At 41.7% G+C, this 23575-nt stretch overlaps 1 protein-coding gene across 5 annotated transcripts in view; it reads left to right on the forward strand.

Moving 5' to 3' along the window:
- Positions 1-23575, forward strand: part of COL8A1 (collagen type VIII alpha 1 chain) — a 166360-nt gene that overhangs the window by 104477 nt on the left and 38308 nt on the right. For 3 of the 5 annotated variants that reach the window (XM_061628247.1, XM_061628246.1, XM_061628248.1), the window contains exon 2: positions 15592-15705. The exons of the other annotated variants lie outside the window; for them this stretch is intronic. The gene's annotated coding sequence lies outside the window, so the exon portion shown is untranslated. The remainder of the gene's footprint in view (positions 1-15591; positions 15706-23575) is intronic. 5 annotated transcript variants of the gene reach the window in all.

A 23575-nucleotide genomic window follows, 5' to 3' on the forward strand; every position in this document is an offset into this window, starting at 1 on the left:
GATGACGTGAACAAGGTGCTTGTGATGATGCGGCCAGCAATGTGTCCTCTTGACCCTTGCCCTTCTTGGCTTATTAAAGCTCTCTGCGGGGGTTTGACTGAGTGGATCCAGGATGTGGTCAATGAGTCGTTGTGGGAGGGAGTGGTTCCAGCTGCCCTGAAAGAGACAGTGATCTGATTGCTCCTGAAAAAGCCCACTCTAGACTCATTGGTTTGTGACAACTACCGCCCAGTCGCAAATACACCCTTTTTAGGGAAGGTGATTGAGGGGGTTGTGGTGCAGCAATTGCAAGCACTCTTGGATGAAACAGATTATTTCACCCATTCCAATCTGGGTTCAGGCCAGGTTATGGGACTGAATTGGCCTTGGTTGCCCTGATGGATAATCTGTATTGGGAGAAGGACAGGAGGAATGCAACCCTGTTACTCTTACTTGATCTCTTGGTGGCTTTTGATACTATTAACCATGGTATCCTTCTGAGCCAACTTAGTGAGATCAATATAGAAGGCACTGTTTTACAGTGGTTCTGATCCTATCTCCAAGGTCATTTTGATTGATTGAGTTTATTTATTGATTTTCAGAGAGTGGCATTGGATGATTGTCTTTTGGCCCCCTGGCAGTTGTGCTGTGGGGTGCCGCAGGGTACCATCTTGTTCCGCATGCTGTTTAACATCTATATGAAGTCCTTGGAAGGGGTCGTCAGGAGATTTGGGGCCAGATGTCAGCAGTACGCTTATGATACCCAGCTCTATTTCTCTGTAACATCTGAATTGGGAGAGGCCATGCAAGTCCTGGACCGCTGCCTCGACTCAGTGGTGGGCGGGATGAGGGCCAATAAATTGAGTCTGAATCCCAGCAAGATGGAAGCACTGTGGGTTGATGGTTCCTGAGTTCAGATAATTGTTCAGTTACCTGCTTTTGATGGGGTTGTACTCCCTGTGAAACAGCAGATTTGTAGTCTGGGGATGTTGCTGGATCCATCTTTGTCACTAGAGCCCCAGGTGACCTCAGTGGCTAGGAGTGCCTTTTACCTGCTTCGGCTGGTAAGACAGCTGCGGCCATTTCAGGAATAGCCTGACCACTGTAGTCCATGCACTGGTAACCTCTCGGCTGCATTACTGTAATAAGCTCTATGTGGGGCTGTCCTTGAAGTTCATCCAGAAGCTGTAGCTGATGCAAAATGCAGCAGCGCAACTGCTCACTGGGGCAGGGTATTGCCAACATGTTATTCTGCTGCTGAAAGAATTGCACTGGCCGTCTATTAGCTACCAGGCTAAGTTCAAGGTTCTAGTTTTGGTGTACAAAGCCCTACACAGGACTTTGGGACCAGGATACCTAAAAGATCATCTTACCCATTATATGTAAAATGTAAATGTACTGCCTTCAAGTCAATTCCGACTTATGACGACCCTATGAATAGGGTTTTCGTGAGGCTGAGAGGCAGTGACTGGCCCAAGGTCACCCAGTGAGCTTCATGGCTATGTGGAGATTCGAACCTTCGTCTCCCAGGTCATAGTCGAACACCTTAACCACTACACCACACTGGCTCTACCCATTATATAGCCAGTCAATAACTGTGCTCTGCAGGTGAGGGCCTCCTACAGATACCATCTTATCAGGAGTTCCACTCTGCACAATATAGGAAGTGGACCTTTAGTGTAGTGCACCTACCCTTTGGAATTCACTCCCCTTAAATATTGGACAGATGCTATGTCTGTTATCTTTTCAACACACACTGAAGATCTTCCTCTTTCAACAAGCCTTTTAAATACTTAGCCCAGTTTGTGTCGGTGTTGGAATTGCTTTTAAGACTTTTTAAAGCTTTTTAAAAAGATGTTTTTAAAGAAGTTTTGCTTTAATATGTTTTAAAAGATACTTTGTTGAAATATATTTTAAAGTCTGTTTTTATGATGTTTTAGAGTGTTTTTAGTGGTTTTGTTTGCCACCCTGGGCTCCTACTGGGAGGAAGGGCAGGATATAAATCTAATAAATAAATAAATAAATAATAAAATAAAATAGTTAACACAACTCCCACACACACATACCACATTCCCATTGCACACATACAATCAGGGCTTTTTGTTTTTTTAATGGTACTCACCAGTAGAGAATAATGGCACCTCTTTTTTTGCAGACCATAACAGCCATTTGTTGCTGGCACCCACCACACTTTTATCAAGATATGAATAGTGGCACTTCATTTTTTTACCCCCCAAAAGCACTGCATATAATCTCATAAGTCATGAAAGAAAAGTTTCTATTTTAAATTTGAAGTTACATTTTCGATGTTTCTGAAATCATACCATAGCCCACACTGCTTTTCTACCATATCCCAAAACACTCTCCTCTCCCTCATTTTTGCTATTTTTGTTTAACATAACATCCAGTCTCAAGAGTTCTACAAAGTTTGCTGATTGTTTTGTAACTGTTTTGGTCTTAATAATGGTAATATCCTGTTGATTTTTGTGTGGGGGGGTATTCTAATGTACCAACAGTTGAAAACATTTTAAAAATAATCCAATTCACTTTAAAACTTTATTTTTCCATTGTTTTCCATTGCAAAATCATGAATTACTTCCTCAGAAGCAGGACTTCATGCAAGGTCATATTTGATAGACAAAATAGCTAAGTGGCTTAATAGTTCTTGACCCATAGCAGAACACCGCAGTTTTTGATGAGTGCTAGTTTGTCAGTGTGCAAAAAAGTCTGAAAATTTGTTCCCGTAGAGTGTTTTTTGTGTGTGTAAATTTCATTTAATGAGATAAATGGAGGTAGTTCACACTCTTTACCATAGCAGATTTAAAGAATTTTGTTTCCCCCAGTGAAAATATTGCACAGAAAATGACAAATCCGTAGGATATTTGTGAAGTAGACATTTAGAAGCTTCTTTCAGTCCCTCAGGGTCTACTGTCACATATTTTAGGACTGAACAGAATGTAAAATAAATATAATTGTTCTGATCCACAATTTAACCCAATTTCCCCCTTATTGTAATGAGTTGCAGCCTGGGCTAGGCTTGGCCTCCCTCGCTCTAGACCCAGTAAATTGTACCCCCCCATCCCCCAGCTTGGGTTCTGATCAGGTTAAGATGGTGACAATGAAATGCCACTTTATCTTATCAAAAGCTTTTTTGTGCTTAAGGATGCCATACTTGACACTAGTGAAAGTCTGATATGTTGCTGGCCCCATAACAGTTTTGCTGAGAAAACTATTCTTAATAGTAATGGCAACAGCATAAGTTATAAAATTCCTACATGAAACAGTTCCATAAGGAAATTAATGTTCATCCTGTACATAAATAATAATGTGTGATGACAGCTGAGATTAATTTATTGCAGCATGTGTATGTAGCCAAAACCCACATGTGCAGTCATCATGTATTATGATATACAAATAGGTGTCACATTAATTTATTGATGCATTTTTGTATTTGTTTTATGAATGTAATTTTATTGTTGACCTTATGTTGTTCACTGTCAGGATATTTTTTTTAATATCAGTGACACAGACATTTTTGCAAATAAAAATAAAAATGCTTTTTATAGAGAACTTTTAATGATAACTGACATTACATGCTAATTGAAGAAATTGCATTATTTGCACTTTTCTAAGTTCACCAAGAGGGCAGTCATTATTTCAGAATCTATTGGAAGAGATAGATGCTATTATTATACACTTGTAGTATCTGTAGATCTTAAGACAAGGATGAACCTATGGCTTTCCAGATGTTGTTGGACTCCCAACTCCCATCAACCCCAACAACCATGCCCAACAGTTAGGGATGATGGGAGTTGTAGTCCCACAGCATCTGGAGGGCTACAGGTTCCCACCCATGTTTGAAGTATTGAAAAAAACACTTTAAGCTTGACATTCAAAATCTTCCAGTTTATGGCATATTAAGTCATTTTTCTTGAGAGCTAGCAGTAGCAGATCTTTTTCAGAATGATTCATCAAATCCTGCTCACTCTTTATGGCTTGAAAGTCTTCCAAACCTGACTGTTAATTGCGATCCCATTCCATGCAAACATACTTTCTGTCTGTGTAAGTTCAAGTTAGTCAAAGAATGTATTGTACTCTGCCATGTGAGAGCTATGTTTCTCTGGATAAATATTAGGGAAATCCATAAATGCTTCACTTGTAGACATTTGCTAACATCCTCTGATTTGCCAGACCATTTTATTAATTGTGTATACGACCAAGAGAATCTGTATAATTTGTTACTAAGCTGCAATGAATATCACTTTGTCTACAATACATGTAATTGCAGAAAGACCATGCTAATATATGTCCTTTGAGTCAGTTCACTGATGCACTGAGTCTCCTTTACAGCACAGTTTTGTGAATTTTTGTTGGAAGTAAGTCCCACTGTGTTAAATGGGCATCATCCTTAATATAGAACTTAATTCTGCTGAAATTATAGAATGAAAATTGGTTAACATGCCCTTATATTCTTACGGTCCTGTGTCCTAAGAACAAACACAATTTTGAAAGAATCATCCATTTAGTACAATGTTGTTAATTATCTCCAACATCATTGTATTTTACAACTGCAGTCATGAAAAATACTTTTTTGTATCTTGAACCATTCCTGTTTGTGGCACCATCCAGAATCATCACAGAGCTATAACTGAAGCAGAGTTTGAAGCTTGACAATATAAAATATATGAAGAACTGAGCTGAGTTATGACAAGTATATAGGCACAGTGGGGTTTCTGAGTAACAAGAGGGAAGTATCACCATGTTCCGTGGAACCCCAAGGTTTGCAGAACTGGAAAAAATATTTAGGTTAAAAATCCAAAGGCATCAACACACATACACACACACACCACCACCACCACCACAACAGTCCATTGAAGACACCTGTTCAGTGGTGACAAAATACTGAGTGTCTCCCCTTTGGAGATATGGCTGAGAAGAGGAGGGTGTGAATGAATTGGACTTGATGGCCTTATAGGCCCCTTCCAACTCTACTTTTCTATGATTCTATGAATGAAGCTCACCTCCATTCCTTTACTCCCTTCTTCCATGTGGCTGGGAAGCACTGGAGGAAGAAGATGCTTTTCCTTTTCCTTTATTCTATCCCTGAGTAGCAGGGCTTCAGATATAACAGTGGGTCCACCACTCAAATCTGCCCTGCTGCTCCTGGATGGAACTCTGGATTGCTGCCTAAGTGCAACTAATGGACAGAGTAATCCAAACCTCCCTTGTGAAAGGAGGGTTGGATGGGGATGGAGGTGTCCCTCCACCCAGCTTTGCTGGCTATGTTTTGCTGGTTAAGCCAACACGTAGGCAGGTGACAGTGCCACCTGTGGAATCCCTGCCTGGAGCAGCCAGCAGAAGACCCCAGAAGGGTTGTTGCAGGGGCAGGAAATGAGAGGGGCTAAGCCAGCCTGAGATCCATATGATCTCAAGTCAGTTTTACTGCTGTCATGCAACAGCAATGATCTGGGCTCTATAGCTGCAGCAGCTCCAGATTGGTGACACAATGTTCCTCCCCACCCCTTTTCCTCCCATCACAGTATGCTGCTGGGGTGCAGAGCTGGCAGTGGCCCCATTCCTCCATGCAGCCCTGCTGGTCAGCAGCCAGGTTTTGGATTGCACTCTTAGCATGGATCAAACCCAGTAGGTCTGCCAAATAATCTTAATGGGCAATAAAGCATCATATCTTCCCGAGGGTTTGTTTTGTTTTGTCTTTTGTTTTTGCTGCTGTATTAATGTTAGGGTTGCTTCTGACACTGCACTGCAGATATAACAGATTTTCTTTAAAATCCCAAAGCCATTGTAGTGAATGTCTACAGAGGCTGGGAATTCACCAGCACACATATCAAGAACTTTATTGGGGCTGTTGTACATACTTTTATATACTTTTAAGATATGGATTTCTAAGCTATTTTTTTTATTTAAAAATTGCTCTAAACAGTTTAAAAGAAGAATGTCTTCAGTTCAGACACTGCTGTGGTACATGCTTACTATTAACTGACGTATTCCTTCAGTCAAGTATTTGTGAAGGCAGCCAGAGGCTGTTGTTATGAAAGAAGTAGCTTGTGGTACCTCTGCCTGCCTGGCAAAGTTTGTGAAGTTTCTTAAGATATGTCTAAGTAGCTTAGGATTGTTCTGTCCACACTTGCATGTATATTTCTTAATGTCATATGACTTAATTATTTCACCATTCATGGGCATGTGAACTACCTATATTGAAAAGCATTGAGTTCAATCCAGACTGAGTTAGTTGGAAATCAATGAGGTAAGTTAATCATGGTTTACTTAAGTTCTATTGATTTCAAGTTCACTAACTTAGCCTAGATTCAACCCATTGTATTTGTGATGATACCAGGTGATGCAAGGACTCTGTGTGTGTTTATTGGTCTGTGATGCCGCTTTCACACATACAAGTCATCACCTGATGCATGCAATCCTATTATCATTATCGTTATTATTTTGTTACTTACCCTTCACTCTGAGGTCCCAGTGTGGGTTACAACAGTTTAAAATGCATCCTTAAAAACAATTTAAAAGAACTTACAAACATAAAAATAGGAAGCCACTTTCATGGATCTCAGCAGGGTTTATTTTTGAGAAGATATGTTTAGAGTTGTTTTGTGTGTATTTTACATGCAAGCATGCTGGCATAACTGGTTGATGACTATTTATTAAACATTCATCCTGATGTATTTGCACAGAGATTGGATAGGGTTATTTTAGTGAGCTTTCCTTGCAATTTGTTTACGGGGAGGTTAGTGTTGTGTTAAAGCAAGTGTTATCCCACACTTTCCAGGGCATTTTCCCATCACTGTCCTTATTGTAAAAAAGTCTGATCTTTTTGGGAAGAGGGTTTGTTGTGCAAGACCTCCCAATCAACTATAATTGTACAGCCTGAATTGCACAGAGGGACATGAATCATTTTCCATTCCACCCTATATTTGTTGCATCAGCACTGTTTACATTCTGCTGTAGTTCATCTTCCACCAAAAACTATGTTAATCTCACTGTCTGATGTGGCAGCTTTACATAACTTACCTATGTATTATGTAAATTATGCAAGTCACTTTTTCATTATGTTATTCCACCCCACGCATTTCAGTGCAAGGGAAACACAAAGCAAATGGGAGGAAAACATAATTACATATCATTTGCACACTGAACGCAACAACAGCAGCAAATACCGATTGAATTTGCTGGATTGATCCATTCCGGACATGGGATGAATAAACAGACACCAACAATTTCTTCTCCTGTTTCTGTTTTTGTCAGAATTGTCCAACATCCTTCATTATACAACAATCACCTATTGTACAACCTGATTGAATCCCACCCCAAAATAGGGACAGTCTGTAAGTGCTCTAGGTATTTAGCAGCTGCCAGAGTGGGCAATAACAACACATTATGTTACTGGAGGATTGCAGAGGCTAACAGCCACAAGGAAATATTGCATCCCTGTCTATATGTCAGCCAGACAAAATTATGGCATCCCCACCGAGACTGTCATTGCTGTTTTTCCCATTGCTTTTGTCGTCATAAAGAATTGAAGCCCTGGAAATGAATGAAATTAAATATAATTTTAAAATGGACCTGAATTACTGCCTTATCTGAGAAAATAAGAAAAATCTAATTCTATCTGAGCAAGCAAGAAAACTGTTTGGCATAATGAGGTGAAGTAAAGAATGAAGGGAAAGGAGCGCCTTGCTGTCTCTGGCTTAAGCTCAGAGCTGCACAGGAAGTTATCTGTGGTATTGGGGTTTCTAATTATTTAGAAATCGGTAGTGCTTGCATGGCTATGGCCACCCATTTAGTGCTGTTAATCGTTAATCCTTCACATTGCTTTAGTATACGTTTGTGGTAAATTCATATGCTTTAAGTTCTTCTGTAAAAAACTACATACTGGTCTGAAACAGGGTAAATGTAATTAGAGCCTTACGTTCTCATCTCCCCTTTAGAAGGATTCAGAGTCAGTTAACATAAAAGCCAGCTAGAAATAGCCTCCCCCTGTTTTTGAGCATGATACCAATTCATGGTTTAACATTATGGCAACAAATTTACCTCCCCCACAGTTGGCACGCTCCCCACCTACTTTCTCCTCCTCCAGTGCAACCATAAGAAGTCGTCGAAAGGTTTCGATAACCCCAGTTTAGTTTTACGACCGAACTCTAAACGGTGATTAATCTAAACTATGGTTGAGTTAAGATGAGGTAGGACATGGAATAAGGTGATCCTTAACACTCTGGAATTCCTGTCCTATGGAGGTCCAGGTGACAATGTCTGTGCACAGCTTCTGCAGAAAAGCAAAGGCATTATTATCCCTAGCTGCTGACTATTACAAGTTGAACTTTGATTCTGTTGCTGCGCTGGGCAGAGCAATCAAAAGGGGGTGGGAGAGGAGAAACCCAAGACAGAGGAACCACCAAATCCAAAGTCTTTCCAGGCTTGTGCTGGCATAGAGGAAAATGGGGGGAGCTAGCATTTCTCCCCCCTTTTAACCCCTTCCCATTGCCTTTTTTCCAGGACCAGCATACTTTTCCCACACATTCAGGAAAGCTTCCCCGGATCTGCCACAATATTATTTACGCATCTCACCATTCAATAAAACAAGCTAAAAAAGAGTTTAAAACACAGAAAACAGCATATTTTAAAACACACACAATACAAAGTAGACACTCATGGCAGAGGCCAAATTCATCCAACTAGGAAAGCTTTTCAGAACAAAATTTAAAATGTCTTCAAATGTTTCCAGAAAGTGCAGATAGTGACCCAAACGTGCCCCTTTCCCCCTCTTACCGCTGTTGGAGTACCAACAAGCAGCAGAGTTTCAGCAGCTGCAAAAAGAAGGCCCCAATGGATGAGCCTCCTGTTCCACTCACAGATCTCCCAGTCTGCTACAGAGAGGGAGATCTGCACAGTCCTATGTCCCTTGGAACACCCTTCCACTGACCATAGGATTGCACCCTTAGTCTCTTTGTGGTATTCAGTATTCACTGATTTAAGTGTGCTGGTTTTCTTGATTGTACTTTCATATTGTTTGCATTTTATATTTTGTACATTGTGCATTGCTTTGAATGCTGTTTTTTTTTACAGAAGTGTAATTAATACATTTATATATAATAATGGTTGTCATCCTGAAGGCGAGTACTTTCAGAGCTGGTCTGGGATGAAGGTTCACTCTGAAATGCTGAGACATTTCCATGTTTTTTGTGGATAGTTAATGTATCATTTACTACTGTAGCACACTTTGTACTGTCAGAGCTGGCCCATGGTTGCTGTTTTTTCCTCTGTCCTAGGCAAATTAAAATGTTACTGTCCCCCCACCAACCCTGTGCCTTAGCAAATGCCGAGCTGCAAAATAATGTGCATTAAATGATCAAGAGTTGACGGGATCCTGTTTTCCCCTCCCTGCTTTTTCTTTTTTTACTTCTTTCCCATTACAACTGTGTTTCTGCTCTGGGCAGCTGGCGGAGATCAGAGGCTCTCATCATATCCTCTGAAATGCAGCTGATATATCATACCAAGCCCATGAGCTTCTTAGCTGCCTCTGTGCATCACCTCCAAATAAGTCTCTCTTTCCGAGACATTTACATACCTGAGGCAGGAGCCCCTGGAGTTTTGGCACCCTAGACAGTTTTACCTAGTTTGCTTCTATAGTTTGGCCTCCCTTTTGTGCAGCAATTCATTAAATGGTATATTCAAGACCCATAGCCTTCATAAATTGTTTTTTATAAGGCACTATAAGAGTGGTTCCCACATTTTTTTCTCCCAGGACCACTTAAAAATGGCTGAGGGTCCTAGTGGACCACTTAATTATTCTTCTGTCTGTTGTAATATGCTGTGCTATCCAGGGGTGTAGTTGCCCAGGGTCTCAGGGGGTCTTAGACCCTTTACTATTTTGGGAGCAGGGTCCCAGCAGGGTCCCTATCCATCCTACAAGCCAATCAGCATGAAAGGTATTGGTCTCTGAGAAGAATCTTCTAATATGCTTCCTTGTCCTTTCCTGCTGATTAGAACCAAACAGAGTGAAAGGAGGTGAGTCAGCCACTGAGAAGACTCTTTTCAGCAGCTAACTCTCCTCCCTTTCGTGCTGATTGGCTCCTAGGGACATCTGCTGTTGTGGGAGAAGACTACAACTCAGTAGCCAAAAAGGGTGTGTATGGCTGTGACTATCATGAAGGGACCCTGCACTTCTAAATTTACTACTACACTACTGGCACTCTCTGCTGTATGATTGTTAATTTTATTTTTCTTGCTTCTTGTATTTCTTATATTGTATTTTATTGCATTACAATTTGCATTCCACAGCATTCACACTGTACTATAGTAAAATACAATAAAAAAAATAAAAGAAGCAATAAAATATAACTAAAATCAATGTGAATATTTAATGCAGACATGCCACGGAGCACCTGAATGAAGCTCACGGACCACTGGTGGTCCATGGAGCACAGTTTGGGAAACTCTGCACTGTGATAAATAATACTTTGGTAACTAACTTTAGACTTATGGACAAGTACCATTTCAAGCATAAGAAGCCACATATGCCATCTCATATCTTGCTGAAGCAGGGTGTCTACTTGTAAATATATCTATGTCGTAATGCCCCATAAATCTGCTTGTGTCTCTGTGTGCCTTCCTCCTCCTTCTGAACGGTTTTGTAGCACTGGAGAGACAAAGGAGCATTGGAAAGCTAAGAGTGAAAGGAATATAACAAGTTGCATTTGAGGAACTGACAACTTTTCACCTAATAGATAGCTCCCTAAATACCTCATTCACATTCAAGGGTCATTTGGCTGCTATGGAACAGTTCAAATTGACAGGGCTGTCAACATGCTGATAAGTGTGAAAAGAGAAGAGAGGAGAGCTTGCCAATATCACAAAGGTGCTCAAGTTTGCATACTTTGACAGTGCTGTGGTTGTTTTCCCCACTGTGGGGAAGTCCCCACTGTCTCCACAGTACTATGGTTGTAATTCTACCTGAGAGGGACACCCACGTGATTAGAGGGCTCGAGGGCGAAGAGCAACTGTCATGTGTAAAAAAGGATGAAGGAGCAATGTATGCCTTATGTCACAGAACAGCAAAATCATTATACAAACTTTTCCCCACCAGGAGGGACATCGGGTTTGGTTCTCTCTGTGTCTCATTTTTCAATCTTAAATCTGGTTCTCCACATTTCTGCAGAAAATTGTGGTTTTTTAAAAAAAAATTCTCATGAAAATTGTTTAACATTTCAGTGCAAATTTTCCTTGATAAACACATTTTAATATACACATTTTTGCAAGCAATTTCTCGCAATATAATGCATTTTTGTATGTTATTTTCACCAATATATTCATTTTATACACATTTCCCCCAAATATATACATTTTTGTAGACATCATTTGATTGGAGAACTGCATTGTAAAATTCAGATAAGTGTGAATTTGAAGGAGGGCTGCATTTTGGTTCTCACATTGTTTCAGAAAGTGTGAATTTGATAGATTTGGCTTTAAATGCAAACTGAATAAAATTTTTACTCCATAAGAACATAAGAAGAGCATGCTAGATCAAGCCAGTGGCACATCTAGTCCAGCATCCTGTTCTCACAGTAGCCAACCAAATAACCATGGGAAGCCTGCATGCAGGACTTAAGAGCATTCTCCCCTCCTGCAGTTTCCAGCAACTGGTGTTCGGAAGCATGCTGCCTCCAACTCTGGAGGCAGATCATAGCCATCATGGCTCGTAGCCATTGATAGCCTTATCCTCCATGAATCTGCTTAATTCTCTTTTAAGGCCATCCAAATTGGTGGCGATCACTGTTTCTTTTTGGGAGTGAATTCCATAGTTTAGCTATGCACTGTGTGAAGAAGTACTTCCTTTTGTCTGTTCTGAATCTTCCAGCATTCCAACATCCTTACTCCCCTAGGCTCAACCCTTTAAAAAGTCTTGCTGCACCATTCAGGCACTGACTTCCTCTTTTTCTCTATCCTCCATGTGACACCCCGCCCCCGGTGGCATTGCCGGAAGCATATAATTTCACCCTGTTACATAGCATATGTGGCCCTACCATAAGACTAAGATAAAACATAAGGATAATGAAACGAAATCCATTTATCAAAATACTGTATATAAACCATCTTACAGGCTTAGGACAAGTTACATTTAGTATACGTTGCCTCCACAGGCTGTGTGGTGGGGTGAAAAGGAGAAGGGACTACAGAGTCACATGAGCCAGGGGACATAGTGAATATGTGTGTGTCCACCAGGAATGGGGAACCTTTTTCAGTCCAAGGGCCATATTTCCTCCTTGGCCACTCTCTGAGTGTCACATAGCAGTGGAGGGCAGGGTCAGAGGCAAAAGGAGGCAGAGCAATGGATGTAAACTTTATGTTGCAACAGTAGGCTAGTTTCTACATCCCTTCACACACCCCTCTCTATCCATAATCCAGATAAGCAAGAGGCATCATGAGTGCTAGGACACTTCCCAGCCTGGCAAAAACACTTGGGTGTGAAGCAATAAGGTATGTTGCATGGGAAAAGTTCCGAGGGCCAGATGCCACATTTGGCCTCTGGGCCTGAGGTTCCCCATCCCTGGTTTGTGTGTGTGGTCACAAACAAGATAAATTTGGGGAGGCTATGCAGAACGGATCCCCCCTGGAGTGGAATAAGATTGTAGTGGAGAGGGGTTGGCTATGTTTACTAGAGCCCCCTCCCCCAACCTAGCCCTGTCAGTCACCACCAGCCTAATTTTGGCTGCCACCTGTAAAGTGACACCAGTGTCACTTTGCTGGCATGGATCTCCCCCTTGCATCATCTGCCAAATATGTGGATGGGCAGAAGAGCTGCTGGTAGGATATCCACCAGTTGCAGCTAAAAGAAAATCCCAGATTGGCGCAGTGAATTGCCTTTCCCTCCTCTCCACTGGAAACATGATGTGGTTTCCCTACTCCATAACACCCCGCCAGTCTAAGAAGGGGAGTTAAAACAAGATGACTTTCAAAGGGGGCTAGACAAATTCATGGAGGAAAGGTCTGTCAGTAGCTATTAACTTCTATCTTCAGAGGCTGTATGCCAGTGAATACTTATTGGTTGGGGGGGGAGTAACAGCAAGGGAGGACTATCACCTCCATGTTTTGTTGGTGGGCTTCCCAGAAGTATCTGTTGGCTAATATGTTCTACGCCAGCACAGCTCATCTTACGTTTGTTTGTTTGTATGTATGTCTATTTATTAAACTTCTATCCCACTGTTCCTCCCAGAAGAAGCCCAGGGTGGTAAACAAAGAACAAAACACATCTTAAAACATCTCAAAAACAAACTATGTTTAAAAAGTCTTTTTAAAAAATCTCTAAAAACATGTTAAAAAGCAATTATAACACAGAGGCAGAGTGGGATAAGGTCTCTACTTAAAAGGCTTGTTGAAAGAGGAAGGTCTTCAGTAGGCGCCAAAAAGATAACAGAGATGGCACCTGTCTAATATTTAAGGGGAGGGAATTCCAAAGGCTAGGTGCCTCTGCACTAAAGGTCTGTTTCCTATGTTGTGCGGAATGGACCTCCTGATAAGATGGTATCTGCAGGAGGTCCTCACTTGCAGAGTGTAGTGATAGACTGGGTATATAAGGGATAAGACAGTCTTTCAGGTATCCTTGTCTCAAGCTGTGTAGGGCTTTGTACACCAAAACTAGAACCTTGAACTTAACCTGGTAGCTAATAGGAAGCCAGTGCAATTCTTTCAGCAGCGGAATGACAAGTTGGTGATACCCTGCCCCAGAGAGCAGTCGCACTACCACATTTTGTACTGGCTGCAGATTCTGGACCCACCTCAAGGGCAGCCCCACATAGAACACATTACAGTAATCTAACCTGGAGGTTAACAGTGCATGGACAACCGTGGTCATGCTATCCTGGTCCAGAAATGGCAGCAGCTGTCTTACCAGCCAAAGCTCATAAAAAGCACTCCTAGCCACTGAGATCACCTAGGCCTCTAGTGACAAAGATGGATCCAGGAGAACCCCCAGACTATATGCTCTGATATATTTTAATGTCTGTTTTTATTGTGTTTTAGAGTGTTTTTGTTTACCACACCGGCTCCTACTGGGAGGAAGGGTGGGATATAAATTTAATCAACAACAACAACAATAATATACACATCTAGTGGTGCCGGAACAGAGTATTAGCAACAGGTATGGTGGGTGTGGCAAGAACACCCTTACAAGTCACGGTCTGTATGCAGAGGCTTGAAGAAGGCTGTGCATATTCTGGGAGCTGTGTGTGCTCACCTACAGAAGTGCAGTCCTCCACTGTACTTGAAAAAATTACCAATCATCAAAATCCCTTAATGCTTGCATCCAACCCAAGGAATAAATATCCAGGCAAAGAGAGCTTAGGCCATGTGTCTGGTGGAAATCTAATCACTTGATGACATAACATGACTCAGTGAATGCTTCCATTTCTCAGTGGAGCATGCCTGTGCAATCCAATGCATGGAAAGCTAACATCATCTATCCTAGTTACCTTCCTCCTCCATTGAACTGGCTGCAAGGTAATTTTTTTCCTTTATTCATCTCAAGCAAACCTCAAAGCATTATTTCAGTCATTAGCATTAGCAAATACATGATTAACGCTTTGGCAAGAACAGAATATGGCAAGGACAAGGAATGGGGGGAAATTATTGCAAAAATGAATTCACTGTTTGGGAAAACAGCTGTCCAAATGCCTGGGAAAATGAAAACATCTTCAGTTGACAAAGGAAGGATGACAAAGTCAGCGCCAGGTGCGCTTGTCAGAATCCTGGAGACACTATACATTACACTCAACATCATTAATATGTCTTTTCTCTTTGTCAGGAAGAAACACTCACTCAATGTAGTCCTTATCAATAATGAATCAAAGTCTTAACACACCGCTGTGGTCATGACCCCATCATCCCATCATGACGACTTGTTTGATTTAGCTTTTCCCCAAGTTGAGGCTACACAGAGTGTTTATCTGGGGCTGAGATTGCATTTTCCTATTCTGCACATCAGATGCACCTATCCTGTCATCTGGCTCCTTGGCCTTCTATGTGTGGTCAGTCATATCATGTTTAAACTTTACATAAATGCATAAAATCCAATGCATGGTTGATGTCCAGATTATGTATACACAATCTGGACATAGTCCTGCTCTTAAGAGATTGTTTGAACTGGTCCTGTATCTTTGCTGGAACAACTCATGCAACTGGATCTTAAATCTCGACAATTTATCAACCTGCCTGTATCAATCAGCCCATATATTGAGGTCATCTTTGGAGACTCCAGTTGTTTCTACTATCTGGAATGTGGCAGGTAAGAATCAGAGAGAGCGCCTTCTCAGTTGTGTGGCACCCAATTTATGGAACTCCCTTCGCAGAGAATTTCACCTGGTCTCAGCAATACTATATTTGCAGTGCCAAGTGAAGACATTTTCATGTTCTTAGGCCTTTTGATGCATTGTTTATTTTAATATACTGTTATGTATTTATTTATTTACACACACACACCTTCTGCACTGACTGCTGCAAGCCAACGGGACTTGGGAAGTGGCAGATTCTCCACATAAAATCTACCATCGCCTTCAGTTTACTCTGTAACCTTCAACTTATTTTTTTTCCTAGGGGCTAGTGATAAAAAAAATCTTTCATTGCTTACCAAAGTCTTATGAAGAACTCAGGTTTCTGAAAACCCTAGTGCACTGAACCACAGCTCCATCCTTTCCCCAAAATCTTAACGTAAGTACACCCATCTTTTGAAATCCAAATTTTCATCTTACAGATACTAAGTCTGAACATAATTGATTTTAAACTCAGAGCACTCATCACAATTTGGATTCCAGGACTCAAGTCAGTTACTCAACTGGTTGTTATATGATTTAGTGCTTAAAATTAAGAGAGAGAGAGAAATCTGCTCTGAGGAATAATTTGTAGAAATTGGTGTGTTTATGCAGAGAATTTAAAAAAATCACTGAAAGCAATTATTTTCACTGAAATGGAAAAAGGGTAGCAACAATGGAATGTTTAGAAATCCCTTCAAAGATTTCTCTTGAAGTTCTTTTTTAGTTGTTCAATTTAGGTGGAAGGAATTCTTTGGTAATAAATGGATGAACACCCCCTTCTTCATTTTTGCATTCTGAATTTTAATAGTAACACTTTGGACAAGTAGACATTAGCTCATCGTATCCACAATCATCTTATGCGTATGACTATTCTCTGTTCTCAATTCACTTTTGGAAGCAAACGCTTCCTGTATTCTAACTTTATAGATGGATTTTAAAAAACAAAAGAAAATGAACTATCCTTATGTTCAGAGAGAATTGCACACCCGCCCTTGGATTCTGGGACTGGGACCTGGGAGACCAGGGTTCAAATCCCTGATTGGCCATGAAGCTCACTGGGTCACCTTGGGCCAGTCATTGACTCTCAGCCTAACAGGGTTGTTGTGAGGATAAAATTGGGAGGAGAACCATGCTTGGATGCTACCATGAGCTCCTTGGAGGAAAGGTGGAATATAAATGTCATAAATAAAATAAATAAAATTATTTTAGTACAATTATAACAACAACTATAGAACCCTATTTGAGAAAAAGGTGATGGTGACCTGAACGTTTTTTTTAGCAGCTTGTAAATAAATATTCTAGATGTGTACTTGTGGTTGAAATGAACCAATCTCTCCATTTTGCTTTCTCAGTGTCTCATTTTTCCAGTCTGAAATTAATTTCTCTACATTTCTGAAGCAAATTGCAATTTATTTACTTATTTTTAAAAGCCTCATGAAAATATGTCAGCATGTTGGTGCAAATTCTCCCAATAAACACATTTTTGTATGCAGTTTAATGTACACATTTTTCAATCTGTGTTTCCTACTATAATGCATAATGTTATTTTTACTGATATATACATTTTATGCACACTTGACCTATTATATGCATTTTGTACACATTACTTGGTTGGAGAACACTGCAAATGTACGCTTTCCCCTATGTACACATTGGAGAACTGCATTGCAAAATTCAGAAAAGTGCAAATTTCAAAGGCTAGCTGTGTTTTGGCTTGCATATTGCTTTGAGAATGTGAATTAGATCATTTCTAATTTCTTCCCAGTTCAGTCTTGAGCTTTAATGGTTGCTATTTCTCTCTTGATGTCTTTTGGGGGGAGAACATAAAAACTCTAACAAATAAAAAGTTTCAAAAATTGCTATACAATATTTTTATACTAAATGCTAGGATCCTAATTTCTTTCTGTGAATCTGAGTAATCAGTCTGTGGGGTGAGAAATCGGGGCCAGCATCAGGGGTAGGCATTACTGGACACCTATCAAGGTCCACATACCTGCAGCTGGCAGGGTGTTACTGCTCTTTAGAGGAGCCTCCTTTTTCTTGCCCTCTTTCTTGTCACTGCCCATTCACCTGCCCTGCTTCTGAGCACGCAGTCAATGATAAGAGCAAAGCCCTATAGCAGAACCCTCTTCCTTGCCTATGCAATTCCATTGGGTGGCTGTGTAGATTGGACACAGATGGCAGGACCAGTGTCAGACTTCAGAAGGCCCTCTGCACGGTCTGGCCAATGGTTCCCCACACTGCAAACTCCCTTTGCTCCCCATGCTTCTCTTTGCAGCAGCATTGCCGCCATCCACCTCCCCCCTGCCATCCCCATCCCCAATCCTCTTCCCTCTACCCCTTCTCTTAGATTTTTAAAAATTATCTCTGTCTGAAATAGCACTGGCAATGCTGGTGGCTTCTCTACCACCTTGGCATCTGGGCTCTGAGAAAGGGCCAAATCAGGAGTCCTTTAGAGCCAGGCATTCTGGGCGAGGTGGCCAGGAGAACGCTTGCACCATCACCATAATTTGCTGTTATGGTGGTGCAGGAATTTTCCAGGCCACATTGCCTAGAATATCTTGCTCTAAGCATGACACCCTTCACCCTCTCTCAGAGACCAGGTGAAGGCTGGTGATGAGTAGCGAGCCAGCCGCTGTAGATGGGATCAACCTGCATACAGCCATCTTGGCCTGGCATTTGGTCAGCAGGTTGGGCTAGTGAGGGGTTGTTCTCAGTCCTGAGGCCCTCAGTCAGTGGCCAACCACTGGCACTGAGCAAGGCAAAGGCAGAGGGCCAATGAGTGGGTAGTAGTGCCTTGGAGGAGTGGGACTGGCTTGAGGGCACCTTGCTCAAAGCTCCCACAATACCTAGAGCCAGCGCTGCTGGGAATAGTGTGAGATATGTGCCAGGGGCTGCAAATAAAGGGAGGAGATCACAGATGTCCCTTGCATGAACAGAAGAGCAACTTAGGGCTCAAGCCAATGTAATCCTTATTTTGGATATAGGAGCCAGAGCTTGGAAAAGTTACTTTTTTGAACTACAACTCCCATCAGCCCAATCCAGTGGCCATGTTAGCTGGGGCTGATGGGAGTTATAGTTCAAAAAAGTAACTTTTCCAAGCTCTGATAGAAGCCAATACTTTGAGTAGTTATACAAGTTTAGCAAGCTAATCGTGGAAACAGAATGTTGAATACTGATTCCAGTGCTGTTCCTTTTAGCAAGCTGGTGCCTTCTCCCTGAGTCGGCTGCAGCAGCTCAAAAGAATGAGAATGTAATGAAGGTTTAAAAAATGTTGGCACAAATATTTCACCACAGTGAGCGTTTATCTGCAGAGATCAGCTGGCTTTACAAAATTGAAAACACACTGTTGATATGAACTTACCCAAACTCAAAGCTCCTAATGTTACATGCAAACTTCAGTGGCAGGTTCTATCTCCCAAAACGTACAGAGATCTGTAAGCTTTTAGGCTTCACGTCTGTTGCCAAGGACATTTGTATCTAATAGAAATTCTGGTCTCAAACCAAAAGCAATACTAAAATTGTCTCCATCAAAAACAGGAGGTCCTCTTGGATTTCCTGTCCTTAAATCCCACCTACTCCCCACTTCCCTCACAATTGGCCTTGCAATGTTGTGTTTTATAAAATACCAAAAGGACTGCATTAAATGTGTGCAGGTGAAAAGAAGATGGTCAGCTTTCATTGAGATAAATATTCTCTCTGAAAACATTAGGTATAGCAGAACTATGCCCACTGACAGTTTTAAAAGCCTAACTTTGGAAAACATGCGCACAGACACACAATCGTGAAAATAAAAGTCAGACAAGGTTTTAGATCAAAGTAACAAAATATTTTAAGAATGTACTTGCCTGAATCTCTTAAGTCTATCTTGGACTCCTTTGCTGTAATTCAATGTCAGATTGGCCCAATTTAACTATCACTAAGTGGCTATATAACAGATTTAAGGGAAATAATGTATGCTTTTTTAAACTTACAAATGAGAGAAATAAATATATATCCAAAATATCGCAGAAACAGAGAACTCTGTGTAATTAATTCTCCCATTTCAACCACAATTGCAGAGGGGGAATATATCAAGCAACTTCAAAGGTACTCACCAGCTTGGTATTAATTATGCATTGGTCCAGTTGGAATTTGTGATTTAAAATTAGAGGCACAATCTAGCATAGGTTTGTTATTATTCATGTATAGGGAAGGGATCATAGCTCAGTGACAGAGCATTTGGTCTGTATGAAGAAGTTCATAGGAACACAGGAAGCTGCCTTATACCAGATCAGACCCCTGGTCCATTTAGTTCAGCATGGTCTGCACTGCCTAGCAGTCGCTCTCTGGGATTGCAGTCAGGGGACATTCCCAGTCCTACGTCAAGATGCTGGGGTTTGAACTTAGGACTTTCTGCATACAAAACAGATGTTCTGCCACTGAGATATGGCCCTTTCCTGTAGCCTCTCAAGTTAACAGTCTGATCTGGTCTAAGTATCCTATGTTCTAATGTGAGCCTTTCCCCAAGCTATGCCAGTAAGATCAGGATAGAATCCCAACCAAATCCTGTTGCACCAGAGAAACATTCAGGTCACATCCACACCATACATTTAAAGTATATTTATACCACTTTTAACAGTCATGGCTTCTCAAAGAATCCTGGAAACTTAGTTTACCCCTTACAGAGTTACCATTCCCAGCACCCTTAACAAACTACATTCCCAGGATTCTTTAGAGCAGTGGTTCCCAACTTTTATGAGTATGGGACCTCCTTTGTAAGCTCAAAACATTTTGTGATCCCCCTGATGCTAATTGTAATTTTAGTCTCTGTTAATTGAAAAAATGGTGCATGGCAAAATCACGTCTCCAAATATCCCTTTCCATAAAAAGCTCCCTTCAGACAGGGAGATGTTGCTTTCTTTTCTTAATGCAAAGGTCCAATCAAATTGGGATCCCTCTCCCCCGCCCCCAACAGTCTGAAGATGTATAGTCCTGTCTCCCAACACCAGTGGGTTATAGTGTTGGTCTAAGATCCAGGTTAAAATCCCCACCCAGCCATGAAGCCCACTAGGTGGCCTTGGACCCCACACAGTCTCTCAGCCTGACCTCTCTCACAGGGTCTGTCTAAGGATAAAATGGAAATGGGGGGAACCATGTGCACCATCTTGAGCAACTTGGAGGAATGGTGGGATATAAATGCAATAATTAGATAAATAAATACATTTCAGCTGCAGTATGTGGACCTCAGCCTCAGCCAACCTCCTACATTTTTAAAAATAGTAATAGTCAAGATGCAGCAATGTGGTAGTGGTGGGGATGCTAGATTGTGAAGACACAAGGGTGGATAGATTGAGGGGGTTGGTGGTTCTAGGCCTTGGGATGATCATCAGAACTGATGACTTGATCAGCGTACACATGGAGAATGAGAGTGGAGCAGAAGAGAGATCAGCGCACGCACACACACAAACACACCTGCCCCTTCTGCAAGCGTCTGCAGGCGTGCATGCATTTGGGCATGTGGGAGGGGGGAAGCCCTCAACTGCTGCAGCATCTTGGAGAGAGAGATGAGGGGGTGGAGTGTAGGTGGAAGGAAGGGGGAACACTGGCACACACACTTAGCCTCAGAGATGAGGGGTGAGCAAGTCCTCAGCTTCCTTTCTTTGGCTCCATCTGGGCCAAAGGCGAGATCTGAGCAGCCTCTCAAATAAGAACAATTTTTAAAAGAAGGTAGCAGGGAAGCAGGAGCCAAGAAAGGCAGACAGGCCAGCAGCCATGAAGGAAGGGAGAAAGCAGCCTTTCCTTCCAGCCTTGCTTCTTTTTGCTTCACTAAAAGCCCTCTCCCCTCGTTCTGAGTAAGGGCATTGTCAGCAGCAGGAGTGTGAGGAGATGGGAGTTGGCAAGAGTATCCCCCTCTTTTTCCTGGTATCTCCACCCTCAGCCTCCTTTGGTATCTGCTACGTGTTTTATAGGCAGATGCTTGCCCTCAGCAAGCCTGCAGGACACTCTGGTGCTTCAGCAAAAGTCCTCCCCTCTTGTTTGGAGCAAGGGGCAGGTGTTGTCTGTAGCAGCAGTGGGAAACAGACAGCATCCAGGGAGTGAAGACTTTTAAAAAAAAATAATAATAATTCATTTCTTTAGTGTTCATGGCCCCCTCTGCATTACTTTGCTTTCCCCTTTGGGGGTCATGGCCCCCAGGTTGGGAACCATTGCTTTACGGGAAGCCCTTTGCTGTAAGTATGATTTAAATGTATGGTGTGGATGTGACCAAAGTTACACTGGTATGGTGAAGCCATTGTGCTAGAGCAAGTTTTGGGTGGCAGCAACCTTAAGCTGGTGGGACAACCCTTGTGCGAGATGGGAACTGGTATAGTTGGGAAAACTTCAGAAGGATTGGAGGAGTAACAAGCAGAGCTGGAATCCTGGTCCTTCCACTGGTGCAAAACTACACACACAAAATAAGCATTGTAATGAAAAGCACATCCATTACCCAATAGGTAATCAAGCACAGCACCAGGAATATATAAACCACAGCAACTGAATGCATCTCACATCTAAAGATGCATGGATGGCATAGGGCTACATGACTATGCTCTTACTGCTATAGAACTGCAAGAATATAGCAACACATGGAAACTTGGTGAAAGAGCCCCCTGTGGAAAGTTGCTGGGAATCACAACTAGGGAGAGTGCTGTTGAATTCAGGTCAGGTCTTGCTTACAGGCTTCCCATGGGCATCTGGTTGACCCCTGCAAGAAAAGGATGCTGGACTCGATGGGTTCGTCTTAAGGGAGGATTTTGCACAAACAACAAACAACCAAGGCTAACTGAAAGGAAAGTAGAGCAGATGCATAATACCTATATTCTCAGATCCCTTACAGGTTCTCTACTTTGGGACTCTTGACGCATATATTAGGCACCTCAAATCTACAGTGGTGAATGTGGCTTCAAGGACAAAGCACCTCATATAGGTAAGCAAGGGGCAGGGTTTAACCAAGGAGAAAGCATCTTTACCTCTAAGTACGACTCCTGAACAATCTCCATCCCTCCCCTCTAAGCACCCAAGAAGCACTCATAATAATCAAACACCCATGGCCATAAAGTCTCTCTCTCTCCCCCCCCCCCCGGAATATACAGAAATTATATATTGGTTAACAGTAGGGATGGAAGATCTGACAATTTTGGTTCTCTCAGTTTCTAATTTTTCCAATCAAATTCAGTTCTCCCCATTTCTGCAGCAATTTGAGGGATTTTTTTTTTTAATGAAAATCTCCGGCATTTTAGTGTGAATTTTTCATGATAAACACATTTTTGGGGGCAGTTTTGACAAAGGTACACATTTTTTGCAAGACATTTCTCGTCATCTGATGTATTTTTGCATGTTATTTTCATTTCATATATTCATTTTTATGCACACTTTCCCCTAATATATACATTTTTGTAAATATTGTTTAGTTGGTGAACTGCATCACAAAAGTCTAATAAATGCAAATTTTAAAGATGGCTGTGTTTGTTCTCATATTGATTCAGAAAGTGCGGATTTGATAAATTCTGCTTGAAATGCGAACTGAATCAAAATTCTCTCCCATCCCCAGTTAACAGTTAGCAAAGCAGATGTCATACTTTTTGGACCTACTTTGTTTTTTACTCGAGCCCCAAGATCTACCAAGAAGAGCCAGGGGCAAAGGACAGGCACAACTGAAGGACAGGTTGCTGTACATATTCAGAGTCTAAGGATTAATTTACACTACCAGAACTGAACTGAGCTCACAGTCTTTTCACACAGAAGCACCTTGGACATACATGCAAGCAACCTTGGACAGCTCCTTGAAAATTTGAACTAAAACCCAGCAGATTCAGTGCCCCACTGACTTCAGAGGCACCAGTCTTCTATGCTCTCCTGGTTAGCTTTCTTCATTTCAGCAGCTTCATTTAGGTTGGAAAAGTCATTTTGTTATTGCTATTGTTAAAAAAAATGGCCCCCAGAAACTCATCCGATATTGCAAATCAACAGAGATCAACTGGTAGATCAGGATCTACCTTCTGCCCTCTCCTGGCCTAAACAATTCTACTTTACTCAGCAGGTAGTTGCAATGTCTCCCACAAAAGGACATAGGTTAACTGTTGGTCTCGCAAACCCAGGTAAACTCCCAGCATGCACTGAGGAAGATCTCTACCTTTTGGAACTTTTCACCAAACATCTCTGACTTTTTCTTTTCTTTTTGCTTGCAGAATGGCATGGCCGCAACGGTAACTGGAGACAGAGTTTCAATGGAACTTCTTCCACTG

Source organism: Rhineura floridana, chromosome 5 (assembly GCF_030035675.1).
Source record: "Rhineura floridana isolate rRhiFlo1 chromosome 5, rRhiFlo1.hap2, whole genome shotgun sequence".
Lineage (NCBI taxonomy): Eukaryota > Metazoa > Chordata > Lepidosauria > Squamata > Rhineuridae > Rhineura > Rhineura floridana.